Source organism: Cydia splendana, chromosome 24 (assembly GCF_910591565.1).
Source record: "Cydia splendana chromosome 24, ilCydSple1.2, whole genome shotgun sequence".
Classification (NCBI taxonomy): Eukaryota; Metazoa; Arthropoda; class Insecta; order Lepidoptera; family Tortricidae; genus Cydia; species Cydia splendana.
Window position 1 is genome coordinate 8,904,301 of NC_085983.1, and position 20,227 is coordinate 8,924,527.

At 38.3% G+C, this 20,227-nt stretch overlaps 1 long non-coding RNA gene across 1 annotated transcript; it reads left to right on the forward strand.

Moving 5' to 3' along the window:
* The first annotated feature begins 18,469 nt into the window (after positions 1-18,469).
* Positions 18,470-19,993, forward strand: LOC134802284 (uncharacterized). Its single transcript, XR_010145831.1, has 4 exons — positions 18,470-18,566; positions 18,844-18,942; positions 19,152-19,250; positions 19,901-19,993. It is a non-coding gene; the product is annotated as an uncharacterized LOC134802284 (long non-coding RNA).
* The last annotated feature ends 234 nt before the right edge of the window (positions 19,994-20,227 follow it).

The following is a 20,227-nucleotide window of genomic DNA, read 5'->3' on the forward strand; positions in this document are numbered from 1 at the left end:
AATCACTTCGCAGAATTTTATAATCCAGAACCATATTTTGGCATACTGTTGATGATCGTAATAGTATTTTAAACGAATATTGATTTCGCAGATAAATGTATTGCATACTATTTTGGTGGCATAATCAAGGTTAATTAACGGTGATGTTATAAATGGTTTTAATTGACTTACCCACATGCTGCAGTACCTATAGTATGCTCTAACATAATCTGTTTTTATGGCAGTTGATCTTAATTTTCTGGCAGCCGTTCATTTTTGTAGGAGGTCGCATTTCTAACCTAACCTAACCTGTTTTTCTGACAGCCATTCGTTTTTGTAGGAGGTCGCAGCTCTAACCTAACCTATTTTTCTGACAGGCATTCGTTTTTGTAGGAGGTCGCAGCTCTAACCTAACCTAACCTATTTTTCTGACAGCCATTGGTTTTTGTAGGAGGTCGCAGCTCTAACCTAACCTAACCTATTTTTCTGACAGACATTCGTTTTTGTAGGGGGTCGTATTTCTAACCTAACCTAACCTTCTTTTCTGGCACACGTCTAATTTTATTGGGGTCGCAGTTCTTACTTAACTTAACCCACTTTTCTGCTAGTAGAAAAAAAAATCATTATACCATAATAAGAGATTATTCTGCAGGATGATTATGGTACATAAAATTATGCCTAACGAAAGTCGGCAACAGTAATCTTCTGCTTAATGATATGCTGCAAAATGTATTGTATGCGTAGTAAATAGTAATGCCAAGAAATAGTTATGCAAAATTATCATTCGACTATTAAAAGTGTTTCTGCGATACATGTTATGCGAAATGTATTTCTGACATACAATATTATGCCAGATGAGGGGAACCACACGTACACACATACACAGACACATACATACACACACACACACACACACACACACACACACACACACACACACACACACACACACACACACACACACACACACACACACACACACACACACACACACACACACACACACACACACACACACACACACACACATACAGTCTTACCCCCAGAAAATTCCGACTTTTGGTCTACCGCTTCCGGTCAGAAAAATGTATGACAAACCTAGGTGGGGGGTGCTCGACCAAATGTCATAGAGGGACAGTTTTTACGCCGCCATTTTTTTTTCAATATGGCCGACTTTTTTTTTTAATTTTTTCAAGGTTGTCCTAGCGCGCTGAAATTTTGGTCACGGAATCTCGGGGTCCCCTAGATACCTATGAATTTCTTTTTTTTGTAAAAATGCTACAATTGTATTTTGTATGGCAACTTTTAAACGGTGCGTGATATGTGGGGGGTGCTCGACCAAATGTCATAGAGGGGCCCGAGACAAAACAATCTGCATTAAAAAAAATGAAAATGGCCGACTTTTTTTATTTTTTTTTTTAAGTTGGTCCGAGCGCGCTGAGATTTGGCATGGCGGGAGATAGAGGCCTCTAGATTCCTATGAAAATATTTTTTTTTGGAAAAAATCCAAGATGGCGGAACAAAAATTTCCATGTTGCAGTAGATCCATAGCGCAGGTTTCGTCATCATAAAGATACAGATAGCTCATCAACCTCAGGTTTCGTCAAATGCCAAATGTCACAAAATTGTATTGAATTTACATCGTATCATCGTACCCTTCCAGTTTGAAAAATACTTATACTTACTTTTGACTTTATCACCTAAACGGAAAAATGTGGCCACCATTTACCTTTTAGTTGATAAAGCAAAATATAAGCAAAATTAAACTATGTGACAAATACCAAAAGTTGGGGAACCAGTAGGACAACAATAGTAATATACTGATTTATACAGAAATTAATTGGTTTATTAGAAAATACAATTTCCCCAATGAGGGCGCCACTGGACGAACCACGCAGTTTGAAATGTCGCGTTGATGTCTTTTGTACTATCCTTTGGCGACATTGGTCGAACTCATTACATTTGATTACAGCATTTCGAAAGGTCATTATAGTTGAGTCGGAAGCCCATAGTGAAAATAAAAAGATTGCATTGTCACCCGACTTTTTTAAAGCTGACCGTACAGCCTGTGGTGACAGACAGAGAGACAGACTAATAGGGTCCCGTTTTTACCCTTTGGGTACGGAACCCTAAAAAAACCGGCCGAGTGCGAGTCGAACTCACGCATGAAGGGTTCCGTACCATTACGCAAAGAACGGCAAAAAATCACGTTTATTGTATGGGAGCCCCATTTAAATATTTATTTTATTTTGTTTTTAGTATCTGTTGTTAGGTATAGCGGCAACAGAAATACATCATCTGTGAAAATTTAAACTGTCTATCACAGTTCATGAGTTACTGCCTGGTTATAGACAGGGTCCCGTTTTTACCCTTTGGGTACGGAACCCTAAAAACGCTATGTTAAGGATGTGGATATATACCTATTACCAGATTTTCTGTAAAGAAAACATCGGGAGGAAAACGGTCTTATGGGTCATTAGCAATTTTTAGGGTTTCGTACCCAAAGGGTAAAACGGGACCCTATTACAAAGACTCCGTTGTCCGTCCGTCCGTCCGTCCGTCCGTCTGTCACCAGGCTGTATCTCACGAACCGTGATAGAACCGAGAAAATTAAGAACAGATGAGATCTATAAAAAATTGCATTTTTGTATGGTTAATTTTCGTTACGAAACTGAGAATGTTAAGAAAAAATAAGACAAAGGTACAAAAAAAATGCAAATGACCCTTATTTCAACAAGCTCTAGATTGTTTTTAGTGCTCTTGTTTAAAAAAAGTGTTATAGTTTTTACTTTTCCCAGAAGCGTATACAGAATTCTGCTATGCTATGCGGCTAGAGTGGGACCAAGCAAAATCTGCGTGGCATTTGCATTGACAAAGTGTGGCAATGTCATCGCGTTAATGTCGAATATCTATGAAAATATAAAGTTTATATACAGGGTGATTGGAAATTCGCCGTATTCCTTGAAAGAGGTTATTCTATGGGTCATTTGCAATGATTTAAGTCCAGTCAACCAGGGGTCAAAACTCATTGGTTTTCAAGTTATTTGAGATTTTAGTTTTTTGTTTAAAAAACCCGCCTTTCGACTAAAAAGTGGTAATTGTGAAAAAACTACTCAAATCTGGAATTAAAAAAAGCATTCATCTAATAGCCAATAAATTACTGATTACGTGAAATAAAAAAAGATTGCCAATACTTTCCAAAATTTTCCAAAAAAAAAAAGGATTTGAAGACACAATTTTTTGTAATTTTCCCAAGACTTTGTAACATTTTAAGGCATTACTTAAAAAAAAGTATGGCACTTTGCGTACAAAATACAGAAATGAGTTCCTCAGTTCCTCAGCTTTCTAAAAAAGTACGAATGTCGACATTTTCTCTTAAATTTTTTAAAATAATAATAATTTAATAACAGCAGAGCAGGCGGAAGATTTGACCTAGCGTACGTGACTTTTGATCCTAGGCCTACATGAATAAAGTATATTTTGACTTTGACTTTATTAGGGCGAGCGAAGCGAGCCCTATCACTATTCGACAATCTATGCATTCTTGTGGTACACTTTACGGAAAAACTATCGCACTGTTAGGTTTGAGATTTAACATAGTAATTTATATTCATGTCTAGATGTGTTATCAAGCATAAAAATATCATTATATAAACATAAAAAATAAATAAAAGGGTAAATAATGTGTATTACTACTAACGCCATCTGTTGGACTAATGTTAGTTATGAATATTTCTAACAGATGGCGTTAGTAGTGACAAGGTTAAAGGTTGTTCCGTTAAAATGCGCCGGGTTTTTGTGGCTCAATATAATTGGGTATTTGACTATACTAGTCAAATGAGTTTCTGTTTTCGAACTGTCAAAACGATTTGCTACTATCAACTACAATGGAATTTATATGAAACACTAGCATGTGACGTCACAAGCAAATTACCTACTCTTTAAGTATAGTTGTTATCGGGTATTAAAATAGAAATTGTGACTGAAAATAACTGCTATCTACGTTTCTCTATTAATCTTCTGGTGCTTTATTTCTTGCATGGTGTAAAATAATTTATCTTAAGTACAGTCAAATACCCTATTAGTAGGTAATCATAATTAATTATGGGTGAAATTTAATACGTGTACGTATATATTTTTTGATTGAATCGATAATCGTTTTTACTACTATGGCGGTTAAAATCACACGTGACTGATTTCGAAATTGCGGCAGTAATGCAGTTGGCAGTAATATCGCAGTCGGCAGCAGTATTGCAGCGCGATATTACTGTCTTTCTGTTTCAAATGCCAAAATCGATTTCGCTGACAGGGTTTTTGACATTCCAGGCAATAATGTAGTCGGCAGTAATATTGCAGTCAGCAGCAGTATTGTAGCGCGCAAATGTCAAAATCGATATCGCTGCCAGGATTTTTGATATTTGCGGTAGTAATGCAGTCGGCAGTAATATCGCTGTTGGCAGCAGTATTGCAGCGCGATAGTACTGCCTTACTGTTTCAAATGCCAAAATTGATATCGCTGCCAGGGTTTTTGACATTTGCGGTAGTAATGCAGTTGGCAGTAATATCGCAGTCGGCAGCAGTATTGCAGCGCGATATTACTGTCTTACTGTTTCAAATGCCAAAATCGATTTCGCTGCCAGGGTTTTTGACATTCGAGGCAAAAATGTAGTCGGCAGTAATACTGCAGTCAGCAGCAGTATTGCAGCGCGACATTACTGCCTTATCGTTTCAAATGTCAAAATCGATGTCGCTTTCCACTCTGGACGACCAGCTAAAGCAAGTACCTACTGCCTTACTGTTTCAAATGTCGAAATCAATATCGCTGCCAGGATTTTTGATATTTGCGGTAGTAATGCAGTCGGCAGTAATATCGCTGTTGCCAGCAGTATTGCAGGGCGATAGTACTGCCTTACTGTTACAAATGCCAAAATCGATGTCGCTGCCAGGGTTTTTGACATTTGCGGTAGTAATGCAGTCAGCAGTAATATCGCAGTCGGCAGCAGTATTGCAGCGCGATATTACTGCCTTACTGTTTCAAATGACAAAATCGATGTCACTGCCAGGGTTTATGACATTTGCGACAGTAATGTAGTCTGCAGTAATATTGCAATCGGCAGCAGTATTGCAGCACGACATTACTGCCTTATCGTTTCAAATGTCAAAATCGATGTCGCTTTCCACTCTGGACGACCGGCTAAAGCAAGACAGAGGCAGAGGGCCCTTTTTATCCACCCTTCTATCGGGTCGGGTGGCAGAACTTCCTACTTCCCAGGAGCCGTGGGAATGTTTCTTCCCAACAGCTCTCCACAAGCTGCCCTGCGTTGACTGATTGTACTGGTCCATCAGCAAGCGGGGTTGTCACATCGCTACGCCCATATTCATGTCTACCGGTCAAGAAGCTATAGGTGCTCCGGACATTTGTATTAAGGCTTGCTCGGAGTTTAAGCCAACACGTTAGGCCATTTTGACATTTTAATGAGATATAGTAGTAGTGACGCGAAAGGTCATAAATATCAGCGAAGGAAAAAGACGGCGCGGACGCCCACCTATGACCTGGATGAAGACCGTTGAAAACGACCTAAAGACGATGGGACTGTCACCCGAATTAACACAACGACGCCCAGAATGGCGGAAATGTATCAGGAGAGCCGACCCCAAATAATGGGATGGAGCGAGGATGATGATGATGATAGTAGTAGTAGTAGTAATAGTAGTAGTAAAACACTTTATTGTACAAAAAGAAACATAAGATAAGACATGAAAAACACACAAAGTTTTATAGTACAAAGGCGAACGTATCCCTTTCAGGGATCTCTTCCAGTTAACCTTTGAGCAATTGAGGGAGAATTGGAGAACGGTAGACATAAAAGTTGTACTAAACGGTATAAAAATATGAGAAGTTTTGGATACATCAAGATATAGATGGTTTTGGTTCCCTTATAATAGATTAAACGTATTACGTAATGTTAAACACTCATGTATTGAAATGTAGGAAACAAGAATATATTCGCATGAGGAATCATAAAATGTATATAAAATTGAAAAACCAGAACGGAATAAAAAACGAGGGAAGAAGCGAGATGGCGCCTTACAAATTTCTAAAAAAGTTTTTGACACGTTTCTCAAATACGACGCACGTATAATAAGAAAAAACTGTTCTAATCTATTATCTAAGTATGAGAATATAACTAGAGCATAAAAACTATCGCTTTCGATGCGTATTTAATTTAAAATAAGCAAAAGAAATTTTCATACCAATCTTGATTTTACGATGATCGCCCATTCTCGGCAACTCTCGGTTGTTTTCGTTTGGCGGTGCTACAGACTAGACCAAATTATCCGTAAGTTAAAGTAACCTAAATTATGTTTGTCATGTTGGTATACAGGTATTTCTGAGTTTTTTTACACGAAGTAAAATAAAAAGTGCTGCCAACCTCAACCTTAGTCCATAGCCCATACGAGTGCCTTATGCCATTTATTACATATCAATCAAATTAATATTATCGTATGATTATCGTGTTAATAATTTGTATTTTATTGTTTTAAATTTCTTTTTGAGTTATATTATTCAGATTGACTTTCACGGCTTCGGCAAACATTGCCATTCGTCCGGGGAACGGGCTGCCGAGATGGGCCAGAGAACCCATCAGTTTAAGGGATGGTGCCCGTAATAATGTGTGTGTGATAATTATACTTTAATGACTTTACAGATATAACCAATTCGGGAACTGTTTTCTAGCGTAATACGATGCGACTCGACCAGGTAGGATTTTTTCTTCTTGCTGAACAGTCACCATCAGATATATCGGAACGGCTGAGGTATTCACAAATATCTGAACAATGTAAATTATAATGTAGTTAAAGTGCATGCTCAGGTATTTTGGAGCTCAAGGGTTGCTCAAGATCTGATCAACCTCGGCCATGGCGACTGGCGAGAGCTATCGCAAGACCGGGAAACATGGTGTGATCTGGTGTCGGAAGCCAGGACTCATTTTCGGTCGTTGCGTCACCGTAGCCGTCGTAAGTAATGTCAATATCCAGACAGGGAAATGGGGACTATTTACATTTGTATGAAAATGCGATTTATGGGCGGTGGTGGTCGTACAGTCACCTGCAATAATATGTTACTCTTAGAAGACCGCAAAAATATGTGACACGCTCTTATGGCTCTACAAATAAGATCGTGTCAGATATTTTTGCAGCCTGCGTTGAGTAACATATTATTGCAGGTGACTGTACATATTCGTCTTAAGGCGGAAATTATTCTAATGAACGTGTTTGCAATTGGGCTTATAAAAATAAATAATAATTTTGGGTTAGCATTTGAATCACGCATTATAGGGAGGGGCGGGGGGGAAGGGTGGCATTTTATAGGGGTTGGTCACCCCTTTCAAATGACACCCGATGCCAGAGTCACCGTTAGGTACGACGACGAGCGAAGCGAGGAGGAGTGTTAGGTATCTTGCGTTCACAACACACCCGACTCGCTGTCAAAAAAGAAATACAGTGGTCAAAAACAAGCATGTATACGGACAAAGTGCTCAAAAACATGTATACGGACAAAGTGCTCAAAAATATGTATACAAAATGCCAAATTGGTTACCCTTTCGTACGCTTTGGTTGTATTATTGAACATAACCTCATAAAATAAAAAAAATATTGTCGTGGTAACTATTGATTTCCTAACTTTGGGGATGGGTTCGGGGGGGGGGTCCTACTCCCTCCCCCCTCCCTATAATGCGTAATTCAAATGCAACCCCATAATTGTATGTTGAAACAAATTTTAAATAAATACCTACGTAGATGAAAAAATACAATCTTGCCTTTTATCAAATCACATAATTTTTTGAGAAATTTGCGAAGTAGTTATCCAAATATCGGTTACAAATAAGAAGTCCCTATCACAGTTATAAACCCTGGCAGGGTTCAATACATAATAATATCGGTATTTAACTAAACATAAGACAAACTCTTTATTTCATTTACGCGAGCGGAGCTGCGGGCCCGTCTAGTTTAATATAAGTACCTATTGATATAATATAATACAAACACTCTTGATATAATATAATACAGAATGATTTGGGGTATTAATTATTTATAGAAGCCCTTATATCATATCATATCATTTTTAGAGTTCCGTACCTCAAAAGGAAAAAAAACGGAACCCTTATAGGATCACTTTTGTTGTCCGTACGTCTGTCTACTAAGACCTTTTATCTCGGGAACGCGTAGATGTATCGAGTTGAAATTAAAAACATAACTTAGGTCCTAAAAGCTGTGAAAAATTTAATTCTTCTAAGTTATCGGAAAAAAGATACGACCGTTTATGCCGCAAAAAATGTATATTTCGAAACTCTCAAAGGAATCAAAATGTACCTATAAAGGGGCCCACTGATTAGCACTTCGCCGGACGATATCAACCGGTCAGTTAAAAAAACGCAAAATTTGACAGCTCTGAACAACTGACAGGCTGATATCGTCCGGCGAACTGGTAATCTGTGGGCCCCCTAGAGTATGGTAATTCCCGTTGATCTAGAATTTCTAGAACTATGAAATTTGGCAAGTAATATCGTCACTACAAGTACTGGGAAAATATTTGAAAACTATTTTTTTGTAAATAAATTAATAAATACGTTAAATTTGTACGGGACCCTCGGCGGGCGAGTCCGACTCGCACTTGTCCGGTTTTTTAAGATGAATCTCTTATTAAAAACTACCTTAGTAATTATAACTCTATAGGTAGAAAAACTCCGCGAGCCCTTACAAAGCTCTGCTTTTTGCTAGTAAATAAGCAAGAATTGCTCGTTTAAATGTATTAGATGGATAGATAATAACACTCTTTCACTTTATTCTATTCCAGCGGTGCAAAGTTAGTTTAAGGGCCGATACAGACGGACTGCAACTTGTATGGGACGTTGCAGTAGGCGTGCAGTCGGCGTGCAGTTCCCATACCTACGAGTAATACAAGTTGCAGTTGGGTTGCAGTTCCCATACCTACAAGTAATACAAGTTGCAGTTGGGTTGCAGTTCGTCTGTACCGGCCCTATACGGACTTTACCGTCGGACCCTATGGTTCGCTTTTGAAGATTGACCATTAAGTTGTATAAGTACCTATTTGATCTATGAAGGCCTACCGCGAAAAAGGCACCCTTGCATATATTCGAGCGACAGGCAGGCAGATAACGAAATTTCGATTTTGGCGGTAGACCCTCAGTCCTCAACTCCTCATGTAGCAGAAACACGTCCAATCCCACTTCGCTATCGCAGAAGGAAGCTTTAAAAGAATTCAAGTTGTGCCATACTTACTGACTAGAGTCTAAAATACCAAATACCGTAAAATGGGGTGAGTAGGGTTCGCGGGGAGAGTTGGGTTATGAATGGGGAGAGGAGGGTTGAAAGGGGGGTGAGATGGATTTTTAAGGCTACTGCTACAAAAATAATATATTCCAATTTAAAATGGAGCTATAGTAATACTCATAATAAAAAAAATCGATCCAACAATCTTCCAAAATCACCTTTGTATGAAAACCCAACTCACCCCAAATACGAGGGACTACGGGGTGAGGTGGATTTTCCTGTTTACCGTCAAAGTTATGAAATGGAACTACCCAAAATAAAATAAAAACTAAAATACAAACGTCCGGAACACTTATTATATACACCATTTTTTGCATTATGTAAAAATAAAATGTTATCGAGGTTTGAATGTCAGTTTTGCGCCTACTCACCCCATTTTACGGTAGTGTCCTTATTACTTACCTTAAATTTTGTTATTACTAATTAATTACTGCCGTAATATTACTAATAGCTATGCTGGTTTAACTGTAATAATTTATTATTAACATAATGAGTCACCATTATTTTTAAGTTTTAATATTTGTACGCCAATAGGCAAAACACAGAGCTCTATTTATTATTTTATATACAGGGTGTCCCATAAGTGACACTCACAGTGACACTGGAGGTAGACCAGGCCAAGAGGACCCAAACCAACTTAACATGACCCCAGTAAAAGTGGCACGGTTTTCGAGTTATTGCCAAATTAAGGTTTTTCATTAATTTTGACCGTTTTTAACATTGTTAGTGCCAGTGTGCACTCGGAAAGGTCTCGAACTTAATTTTTTTATGTGTATATGTATCATGAGTAGTTAATTAAGATAACAGAATAGGTATTTTATCGATAAACAATGTAAAATGCAAAAAAGTACTGGTTTAATCTTGAATTAAATTCACGGCGAACCATTAATTTCGACTTTGACCACCTGTCGTGAAAAAAAATTACTAGAAAAGTAATGAGCAAATAACTTCAAGCTATTGAGCATGTTATGCAGATTCAAAAATGGTATGACACATGTACCTTCCTGCAATAAAATAGGAATTATTATCATCTTTCGGAAGTCTCATAAAAAATAAATTAAAACTAGGAAATCAGCAATTCGTTGCTACTTAGTAAAAATAACGATTTATGTTAAGATATCTAATTCTAAATACAGAAATAAAAAACGCCTATTCATTATTTGCCGAATGCCTAAACGAAAGAGATGGAAAATTGTTATCTCTCTTTTTAAGGATATCATTGAGTTGATAAAGGTTCAAAGAAAATAAAATACTGCAGGTTGAAGTTTAATCAATTTATTAAAGTAATTTTATTTTACAATAGGTGCAATAGGCGGCGTATGTTCGAGGCAGCACGAAACATATCCGAAATTAATTTAAGGAGATTAACTTGACATTTTACAAGACGGTGCCAAGCGTGCATACGAGCCGGGGAAAAACAATTCGAGCATTTATTGTAAAATAAAATTATCGTAATAATATGGATTAAACTTCAACCTGCAGTATTTTATTTTCTTTGAACCTTTATCAACTCAATGATATCCTTAAAAAGGGAGATAACCATTTTCCATCTCTTTCTTCTAGGCATTCGGCAAATACTGAATAGGCGTTCTTTTATTTCTGTATCCAAAATTAGATATCTTAACATAAATCGTTATTTTTACTAAGTAGCAACGGATTGCTGATTTCCTAGTTATAATTTATTTTTTATGAGACTTCCGAAAGATGATAATAATTCCTATTTTATTGCAGGAAGGTACATGTGTCATACCATTTTTGAATCTGCATAACATGCTCAATAGCTTGACGTTATTTTCTCATTACTTTTCTAGTAATTTTTTTTTCACGACAGGTGGTCAAAGTCGAAATTAATGTTTCGCCGTAAATTTAATTCAAGATTAAACCAGTACTTTTTTGCATTTTACATTGTTTATCGATAAAATACTTATTCCGTTATCTTAATTAACTATTCATGATGCCGTACACATAAAAAAATAACTTCGAGACCTTTCCGAGTGCACACTGGCACTAACAATGTTAAAAACGGTCAAAATTCATGAAAAACCTTAATTTGGCAATAACTCGAAAACTGTGCTACTTTTACTGGGGTCATGTTAAGTTGGTTTGGGTCCTCTTGGCCTGGTCTACCTCCAGTGTCACTGTGACGTGTCACTTATGGCACACCCTGTATAAGACCTTAACTGTACCTGTGTTCCTCAAATAAATTTTTACTTTACTACTAAAAAGCCCTAGACTCGAGTTTATTAACCGACTTCAAATCTTCAAAAGGAGGAGATTTTCAATTCAATTGTAAGTGTTTTTGTATCTAAAGACCAAGCATTTTCATTCGCCAGTGAACTTCGCCGTGACAAGTATTTTCTGTCTTAGGACTCTTAGGGCTAATTGTACAATCGCCTGCGCTGGTGGTGTTCCACCATTAACGCCTTGCAGGTAGCAGGTAGGCCAGGTAGTAAGGATTAAGTAAGGCAAATTTTTCTTAACTGGAACACCGCGAGCGCAGGCGATTGTACCTAATTGTTATGAGAATTGAGATGCACTATGCTTATTGTGAATAAGCAGTTGCCTGCCGGTGTCGGTAGTGACCCTGCCTACGAAGCGGAGCAAAACTTCATCACAGCAATTTATTCCGGAGTTATGGATGTTTTTTATATGTCTATTATAATTATATATCTTCGTCTAGGGCCCACAGCCCCACACCACAACACAGCCTTATTGAGCATACTGTGGGACTAGGTCGGTTTGTGTAAGCTTGTCCTATAATACCTATTTATTTATTTGAAACTATTTTCTGAAGTTTTTTTCCATTAAAGGGTAGGTATTCTTGTTATATTGCAAGCTGCGTCACTTCAAAAATAAACACAGTACAGTCAGCAGCAAAAGTTGCTAAGCGGGCGAGGCATATAAAATTACCTTGACACGCTCTTATTCACTTAACAATAAAGTCGCGTCAAGATAATTTTGAACACCTGGCCCGCTTAGCAACTTGTGCTGCTGATTGTACAACATGTTTGTCTCGATCATTGTGCAGGAACAATGCATGTTTGTCCATAATATGCGTAGTCTATTAATCAATTTATCTTTTGTTCGAAATTACACACTTAACGTTGCAGTTGAATAAATACAATATATTGAATAATGGGTCGTTCTAGAAATTAGATTTAATTAAAAATGTGTGTTTGTATGATTGTATATTAATTAAAATTTAGAAATGTAGGTATGATTATGAAACAAATGATTGGACTGATTTATAAAGGAGAAAGATAATACGTATTAATCATTTTAAATTTACACGACACACGAAACGATATACCGTGGAACTTAGGACAGGCTAGGTCAAAGCACTCTTGCTGACCTTGCTGAGCTGTAGATGACAGTGCCGCTCTCGGCTCTCGTCCAGACTTACCTCGAATCCAAGTTACATTGACCAGCGTGGACAGTGGACACCGAACGAAATGGGGCAGGAGCAGTGCTTCTTCAACTGATCAGCCTTCCACAATTATTACACACAATTTACAGATTTCTTGTCAAAAAAGTGCAGGCCGTTTTTCGAGACATGCGTCGCTTAATGACATAGTCCGTCGGTCTCTTGCCACCATCAATGTGCCTGCTCTTCTTGAGCCGACTGGCATTATCAGAGATGATGGCAAGAGGCCCGATGGAGTGTCCTTAGTTCCTTGGAGCTTGGGACGGATGTTGGTGTGGGATGCTACCTGCGTAGACACACTGGCACCGTCCCACCTCCAACGGACTACTGTAAAAGCGGGCGGAGCGGCGGAAAGCGCCGAAATTCTAAAACGTAACAAATATAAGAGCCTCGGTAGAGAGTACCATTTTGTACCATTTGGTGTTGAAACTCTAGGTCCATGGGGTCCCAGCGCGCATAAGTTGTTCGCAGAAATCGCGAAGCGTCTGGTTGACGTAACTGGTGACCGAAGAGCTGGCGGCTACCTCGCACAACGTATCAGCATTGCGATACAGCGAGGAAATGCCGCCAGCATCCTTGGTACAATGCCTCAAGGGCCTATTTTAGATTTAAGCTAGTTATTAATTTCGTTTAGTAGTACCACTGTATATATATTGTATGTAAATAAATGTTTTATTATTTACAGATGACATTGGATCTTTTAGTTTAGATGAACCGAGGCGATAAATATTCTACGAAAATAATTAGCGCATCGAGATGTGCTCTGACATGATACGTTCGCGTTACGAAAAAGGGAAGAGGAAGTACAGATTTTTTTTAAGTTTGAACGATGATGTTGCCAGGCGAAATTATTTTAAAGCTACAATCCTAAACAAACATTATTAAATATTTATCATTCAAAATCATCGCTTAAAAACTAAAGGCCTGTGCACACCGGCTGAGTGTGCGTGACGTGCACGTGCGCGTGCGGCGTTGTAGTATACAGATCCTTATGAGAGACGGCACACCGCTTGCGTGACGTGTGCGTGTGCGACTCCAACATTTTAGCGCACGCGCACGTGCACGTCACGCATACGCAAGCCAGTGTGCACAGGCCTTGTATCAGCCAACATGAGGAAACAACTCAAAAATTTTCTTGGCACTCTTTCGTCATTTCGTTGGTAATTTATTTTTCACACCTCGTAAAGGCTCTCTTTATACTTCAAAAACTGAGGAAAAAAGGGACGATGATACATAAATAAATCATTGTAGGTAAGCCTTTTTACTTACTCAGATCTCGCATAAGGACCGACACAGAACCGTACCGAATTGATATAGGAATAGGTTTTTCGATTCTTTGGTGTCATGGCTGGACATGGACATGTCTGCCGCATGCACTCAGAAAGGTGGGCCAAAATAGTTACTGAGTGGGATCCTCGGAACACAATAGACGGTGCAGGCCGGGATTCAGGCAGATCGAAAAGGAGATGGCGGGACTACTTGGACGCATTCTACCCCAAATGGTGGGAAAATGCTGATGACAGGGTCGAGTGGAGAAAACGAGGGGGAGCAGCCCACCCAGCAGTAGAGGACACCAAAGTAGGCTAATAAAAAATATATTTTCGATTCTATGTAATTGCATTAAATTATAATCCCAAAACCTCTCTGGTAACGGGAATGCAGTTATTTTTTAGCCACCCTGTATAGTTTTCAAATTATGTGGGTATACCTACATGCTTAATTTCTCCTTAAATCGAGCTAAGGAGCCGCACTATTTTTAAAGCTATTCTTTAGAGAATGGTAGATACTTTTGACGCCAAACAAGCCAAACAAGCCATGCCTGGCATCAATGGTAAGCTCACAAGGGCGCTCCTCAACTAGGAAAGGTTCGACTGAGTATGGTAACCAGTGTCATAACAGGTCATGGACTTTTTATCAAACATCTTTTTATAACAGGTGTCACAGACAGTCCCCTATGCCGTGGATGCATGGAGAAGGAAGAAACAGCCTCTCACGTGGTGTTGGAATGCAGCGGAGTGGCCCCATACAGGGCAAAACATCTCGGATCCCCGAGAGACCTCCCCGAGGTCCTACTCAACATCAAAGGTTTGATATAGAGATATGATAAACGATAGAGATGCCTTTAAGCAGGTAGCTTGATTTCATTAGTATAATAAGAGCTAAATAAATATTGTTTTTTTTTTTACATTGTGAATTAAATATGCTAGTGTCCAGTAGAATTGACACATGAGAAAATGATGTTCTCGCTTGATTAAATTGTTTAATTTAATTTTAGTTTTGGACACTTGGAGACCTTATACATCTCTAAGTATTTATTTATTTATATAATTTATTTTTATTTTTGATTGTACGAGTACATACCTATATTTTTAATGTTTCTGACACTTAAAGACCTTTACATCTCTAAGTCAACTTAGGCTAGTAATTATGTGAAGCTATACTGTCTTTTTATGTAACATACGAGCACAAAATGCCGTGTCTTACAGCTACATGTTATTACTATTTTAATATTATTATAGGCCGGTAGCTTGAACATGTCATGCTCGCTTAAAAGTCTTTGCTTACGGTGGCGTCGTTGATCGGGTCGCCACTTTCCCGAATGAAGGTTGAGGGAGGCGATGGCTGAGATACGCGTCATACTCGTGAACGGGTGCTGTTTGTGGAGACTGGTCTGTTTAAGCTAACACAAGCTATTATACTTAGTAACTTTATTTTTATTAATTAATTACAGTGAGACGCCTCATTCTGCTCTCGTATGTTTATTTTCTCTTAATGAATGTATTAATTATACAGGATATTGACTCTTGGAGACCCTATACATCTCTAAGGATAACTTGATAAACTATATAATCTTATAGCTCTGACACCTAGAGACATTTACACCTCTAAATATTATAGATTTTTTTTTTTTTTTTTGTCTTTTGTATCTGTATTTTTTATGTAATTCGACATTAAGAGACCATATACATCTCTTAGTAATTGTAATACGTTAGATTGAATTGTTAGTTTTATTTTATAAAATTGTTGATGTTATTATTTTTCCTTGTATGTAAATTCAATGATGACGTGTAAAAGTGCCCTTGTGGCCTATTTGCTGAATAAATGTTGATGTTTGATGTTTGATGTTTGATGTTTGATAGGATTCCTCGAGGAGCTGGGCTGGCAGGACTAGCCCACCCCTATCACGCAAAATAGGCGCAGGACGTCGAGTTGCGGAAAATCGCCCGAACTACAAAAAAACAATACTTTTAACGGTTCTTAATATGCGTGGTACAGTATATCGGACAAATGTAAGAAGTCACGAGCATACTTAGTATATTTGCTTACCCACTATTAATAAAATTACTATACGTATAACCAAGAACAATGGTAATTTGAACAGTTGACAGCCAAAATTATTTATTGCCCTCCGCAGTCTCCATACTGTTTGCTCACGCTGGTTTTTGGAGTATATAAGCCCCGGATTTTCAGGAGGTAACCATAGTCGCCTTGGCTTCAGTCTTATATTCAAGAAGATTTAAAGACTGTAAGATGCGTTGGCTCTATATTGGGCTATTGGTGTGTGCGCTCAGTGTAAGTAATAGTCTCTTTTTTCTCACTTTAATTTCTTCTTCTCCAACCTAGCGTTCTCCCGGCCTAGCGCCAGGGTCCGCTTTCCTGCTTAATCTTCTCCACTTTGCCCGGTCTTCGGCATCCTCAGGTTTAATTTATTTTATTACTTTAATTTATTTGCAATTTTTGTATATGAATTAGCAATTTGCAGATTGTAGAAGATTCTCATAACTTCTAAAATTTCTGGAAATTTTCATGAGAAAATTCTCATGCCAGTTTCTCATAAGTATGTATATCATCGCCTAGTACCCATAGTCGAAGCTTTATTTAGTTTGGGCACCGTGTAAAAAGTAACGATGTATTATGTAGCTCGGGTGCGCGCGCCCTTCCGTCCCCCTCGTCGATCGACTGTCGTTTGGGGCTAGATTGTACTGTGTAAAGTTGTCCTAAAATAAAAAAAATACCCCACACTATTCGGGTTACCACAAATAGAATACGTTGTGAGTTCGGTCGTGGTACAAAATTACATTTTTTTTTTCAAATTACATTCTTTCATCAAATTAGATTAATCAGAATTCAGAAGCATACCTGAGGCTCTACCGCGAAAAACGTAAATTGAATTTAATTTATCTGCCTCTATAGGTAGCTCTCTTGCATATTCTAGCGAAAGGCCTTACGTCGGCCTAAAAAATATGTCGAATTATTAAATTAATTTTATTGTACCTACCCATGTTGTTACAGATCCTGAGTGCGCAAGCGACACCGAAGGGCACCTGGGATGACGATGACGACTCCGGTAAGTACCATCACGCTCCGCGATTGTTGCGCCATTTAGGGTCCTAGCTAAATTGGTTGTTCAATACTTACGCTATAGAATTTCCAATTTAGCAAGAACCCTAGCATAACAATCCCGTGTGGTGACTACCTAAACACTTAAGTACCTAAATAGTAAATAGCACTTTAGATTACTTCATTTGGTAGTTCCTACCCGATGCCACAGTATAATAAAGAGTACTATGCCGATGCGATGAAATTATTTCAAAATATATAAGTACCTACATAAATATACCTACGCGGCCCTTCCCAACTTATAAAAAACCGGCCAAGTGCGAATCGGCCTCGCGCACGAAGGGTTCCGTAAAATTGCGCAAAAAAACGGCAATTTATCACGTATGGTATGGTTGTATGGGAGCCCCACTTAAATATTTATTTAATTCTGTTTTTAGTATTTCTTGTTATAGCGGCAACAGATATACATCATCTGTGAAAATTTGCCTGGTGACGGACAGACAGACGGACAGACAAACGGACAGTGGAGTCTTAGTAAAGGGCCCCGTTTCTACCCTTCCTCCCTTCGGTCGTGTTTTAATTTATCGCCACTCGTTTCGAATTTCCTCTTTTCCACACTTGTATCGTAAATAACCATACCAGCTCGGAAAAGCTCTCTATATTCTTTAAAAATTGATTAGATAAGTAGTAGCATTTTATCCACAAGAGTGGAAAAGTAATCTGAATACAACGCTCAAGATTCCACTTTTTGAACCAATATTGAAATTAGGGATGTAACGACTAGTCGGGAAAGCCGACTATCCGGCCTCATTAGTAGTCGGTGATTAGTCGGTGATTAGTCGGCGACTAGTCGGCAAAAATGGCCGATTAGTCGGCACTTTATAAGTGACAGATAATCAGGGCAAAAATAAAGAAACGGCAAATATTTACCATAAACTTTTCACCTATTTTACCCAAATTCCTATTTAGGGTGCTTACGAAAACTTTTGCTCGAATTATTGACCATGTGGTCGCTTTCTTGTCCGGTTGTCGTATGAATAGCCTTAGGATTCTTTTATTTATTTTATTTTAGTTTTTAGCGTTACTAAGTTACTAGGGGGTAAAACCGATTGTTTTTTAAGTTATTTGAACCGAACTTAGACGAAACTATAATGATCTGGCCGACTAGTAGGCCGACTAATCGGCCATCCGAGCGCCGATTAGTCGGCTAGTCGGCCAAAACAATAGTCGCGGTACATCACTAATTGAAATCTTTCTCATAATTGTGTAATCATATTTGCATTTAAAATTGTCGCGGAAGACAACTGGTTCCGATACTATGAAAATCAAATGAGTACCTTTGTAACATTATTGTATTTTTCCGATCAATCCTCGTCATCGTGGCTAAAAAAAGGCAATGGAGAGACCATCGTCAGCAATAAGAGCTCCAAGTCAGCGAAACAAGCACAACAGGAATCATCTGAAGGTATGTATGAATATACACAATTAAAACCTGTATAAAGCGTGTATAAAATACACGACCTTATTGGTAGTGTGTACATATTATGGCACTTTGTCCGTGTCGATATTTAATACCTTGACTGTACCTACGTAACTGAAAATGGAATTTGAACATACATCTGGTCCGCTAAACAAAATAGTTTTATGACTTTTCTGCGATTTAAAATTGTCGCGGAGATGAGTGCTTCCGATATCACCTACCTATGTGAAATTCAACTGAGTAACATTATTGTATTTTTCAGAGGAATCTTCTTCGTTCGTAAAACGCGGCAATGGAGAGTCCATCGTCAGCAATAAGAGTTCCAAGTCAGCGAAAAAAGCACAACAGGAATCATCCGATGGTATATATAAATACTCAACTAAAACCTGTATGTATATACGACCCTATTGCCTATACATTATGGTAGTGTGTACATATTTTGGCACTTTGTCCGTGTCGATATTTAATACCTTGCCTATACGTAACTGAACGCCATTTGTACATACAATTGGTCCACTAAACAAAATAGTTATTATCATTTCAATTGAGTAACATTATTGTATTCTTCAGAGGAATCTTCTTCGTTGGTAAAACGCGGCAATGGAGAGTCCATCGTCAGCAATAAGAGCTCCAAGTCAGCGAAAAAAGCACAACAGGAATCATCCGATGGTATGTATAAATACTCAACTAAAACCTGTATGTATACACGACTTTATTGCCTATTACATTAAGGTGTGTGTACATATCATGAATCTAGTATTTTAACTGGATGAGGCATGATGGGTGGGGAAAATGAGCGAATGGGATAGTCTTATGTATCTTTCAGTAGGAGTAGCAGCGAAAGTGCTATTATTGTTTGTCCTTGTCACAGTCTCACATTTGTTTTTATTCCCCCATTGACATAGATATCTAGGGACTGGCTTTACGGACCATAAGAATGAGGCATGACAGGGGCCAGTACAGCGGTGTGACACCGGTACAACGCGATTGGTTGATGAGTTCGCATCACGCGCGCGATTGGTTGATGAGTTCGCATCACGCGCGCTATTGGTCGCAACTAGTTGCGTTAGGCACGCGTATACCACTTCTATAGGATCCTACCTTCTATGGTACATATTATTTTGGCACTTTGTCCGTGTCGATATTTAATACCTTGACTGTACCTACGTAACTGAAAATGGAATTTGAACATACATCTGGTCCGCTAAACAAAATAGTTTTATGACTTTTCTGCGATTTAAAATTGTCGCGGAGATGAGTGCTTCCGATACCACCTACCTATGTAAAATTCAACTGAGTAACATTATTGTATTTTTCAGAGGAATCTTCTTCGTTCGTAAAACGCGGCAATGGAGAGTCCATCGTCAGCAATAAGAGTTCCAAGTCCGCGAAAAAAGCACAACAGGAATCATCCGATGGTATATATAAATACTCAACTAAAACCTGTATGTATATACGACCTTATTGCCTATTACATTAAGGTAGTGTGTACATATTTTGGCACTTTGTCCGTGTCGACATTTAATACCTTGCCTATACGTAACTGAACGCAATTTGTACATACATTTGGTCCACTAAACAAAATAGTTATTATCATTTAAATTGAGTAACATTATTGTATTTTTCAGAGGAATCTTCTTCGTTGG